The sequence below is a fragment of the Austrofundulus limnaeus genome, unplaced genomic scaffold (assembly GCF_001266775.1).
Source record: "Austrofundulus limnaeus strain Quisiro unplaced genomic scaffold, Austrofundulus_limnaeus-1.0 Scaffold49, whole genome shotgun sequence".
NCBI lineage: Eukaryota > Metazoa > Chordata > Actinopteri > Cyprinodontiformes > Rivulidae > Austrofundulus > Austrofundulus limnaeus.
The window spans coordinates 2,315,255-2,317,797 of record NW_013952451.1 but is presented as its reverse complement, the minus strand read 5'-3'; positions in this window follow the sequence as shown (position 1 = coordinate 2,317,797).

The following is a 2,543-nucleotide window of genomic DNA, read 5'->3' as shown; positions in this document are numbered from 1 at the left end:
ACGGTCCATCTTCCTCCCAGCTGGAGCTTATTTGTTTTTGTCTGTACAGGGGTCCGGTTTGAAGCCACTGAAGTAAATGCCATGCAAGCAAAAACTCATTTTCACACGATGTTTATAGAATATGTATATGCAGCATATTGTCAAAGATGACATTGTGGTCTGTTGTGGGTGTGTGGAGCAGGAAGAGAGTCTGGAGAGGTGAATGTGGGCTCTTGAGAGGCTTAGATGGTTGGGACATGTTCAGAGAAGGAACAGATTGGTAATATGCCAATAAAAAACAAAAACAACAAGTTCTCAGTTACAGCAAATGTTAATTTTCAGATCTATAAGATCTAAAATCTCACTCCCAGCCTCTCTGTGGCTTCAGAGTTTAAACATAAAATGCCCCCGATCACATGTTCAAACTATGTTTATWGGTCATAACCCTGGGGATGGTCCCTGTTACATCAGGGATGTCGGAAATGTAAACAACTGTTTTTACACTGCTGGGGCGAGGCACATACATAATATAAACTTGTTGATCCTCTTACTGTTTAAAGGACTACCAATCAGAAAGTATATGACAGTCTCTTAAATTAAGGATCCAACAGAGAGGAGGAGGAGAAAAAGAAGACATTGATGGATAAGATGGATGATATGCAGAGGGTTGGTTGTGATGACATCTAAAGTGAGCAGCCAAAAAAAAAGGCAGTCAAATGGTGTGTTTTTACATTGTTTTGTGTTTATTTATCTTGTTTTGTTCATTAATGTTTACTTTCTGTATATTTCTTGTTGTTTCATCACATTCAGTACTTTTCCTCAGTCACTCTTCGCTCCTCTGCCCACCTGTTCTCTCCACTTTCCTCATCAGTCTCTCAGTTGATCATTGTGCTTTCATGCCTTGTCTAGTTTTTGCTCGTATTCCTTGGTTTTTMTTTTTATTTTTTTGCTCCTATTCCAGCTTTAAGTTTTTCAGACACTAGCAGGGAGACCGGGGACAGTAACAACAAGGGACGGTTGCAACACATCATTTTTCTCCAAACAGAAACAAGCTGGAGTGATGACACTCACACTGTACATGCTCAGTTAGATGCTCCACCTTGCAAAGAAAAAGTAAGCAGATTAAAAAAACTATTCCAGGATTTATTGAAAAAAAAAAAACAGTTTTTGAGGTACTGAAGTGTTTTTTTGCCCAGCTTTATTTTTGTTATATTGTTGTCACTGTTTTTGTGATTCAGCTCAAACTTATGTGGTTTAAACAAGTGAAATGTAGACTTTTAACTAATATGGTTAACATGTATCAAGATCAGCTCATTTAGCTAACAGATAAGGTTTTATTATGGCTGACAGGAAGGGGACAGTTGCAACAACTGTTGCAACTGTCGCAACTGTTGCAACACRATAAATCCATATAAAAACAGAGCATAAAGATGATATTAAAATGTTGAAATTAAGTTTACACTTAAAAAGGTATTGGGCATTCATGAAAAGTTTAAAACATAAAAGTGTTTAAGATGTATTTTCTGCAGTTGTTGTTTTCAACAATGGTTTTAAAATCCCAGTTTCTTTCGATGTAAGTTTTGCATAAAGTAGGCGTACAGTGACAATAGGCCAAACAAAAGTTAATTGCCTCCCAAATTGTTCTGKTATCCTTGTCTCTAAAAGCAAACTGTATTTTATATCATTTACAGTCTTTGACATCTGTATATAAGGTCTACTCATCAAGGCAAATTTATATTTGTCAACTGATCAAAAARAAAAAACAAATAACACAGTAATATATTATAACTTACAGTTCTTTTGAATTTAGCAATAATATAAGTATAAAAATAATAAAACTTTTATTTACAGTGAAATATATTGTATTAATAAAATGTTACAACCACCCCACAGACAATGTTGCAACTGTCCCCTGCTCCGGGTCAGTTACAACATCTGACTTTTCATTTTCAAAGGTAAAGAATGTATTTATGTAATATTTATTTTTTATGTATGTAATTTATGTATGTAATTCAAAGAATGTACATGTTTAATCATCTATAAATGTTTTTGACTATTAACAGACAGATGTAAGTTTATTGTTTTAAAATTTGGTTTGTCTAATCCAAACCATCTCTGAGTAACTGAGTCAAATGTAAAAGTGTTGCAATTGTCCCCGGTCTCCCCAATCATGATAACGTTAGTCAGTCTAAAGCGCGCAGCCGTGCTCGATCAGCACCATGGACAGAGACAGACGTTTAGTCGTTAATGCGCTGAMTGTGCAGATCCAGGTTGGCTCTCTGCAGAACGATGTGAACACGTGGAAACGGCTGGCAGACAACAAGAATTCAGTGTTAACACCAGTGTTAAAATAAAGTTTTTCCAGCAAGTCCAGTTGGTTTCCACCATGTGTCCGAAAACCAGTGAGTTTGCTGGTCTGGAACCTTCGTGTTTGGCAGCGATGCGTCGCAGTTTCACATCAGTAACTGGATTGTTCCATCAGACGGGATCACCTGCATAACTCAATCAAAGAAACAATTATTGATCAGAGTCTCTCTCTCTCTCTCTCTCTCTCTCTCTCTCTC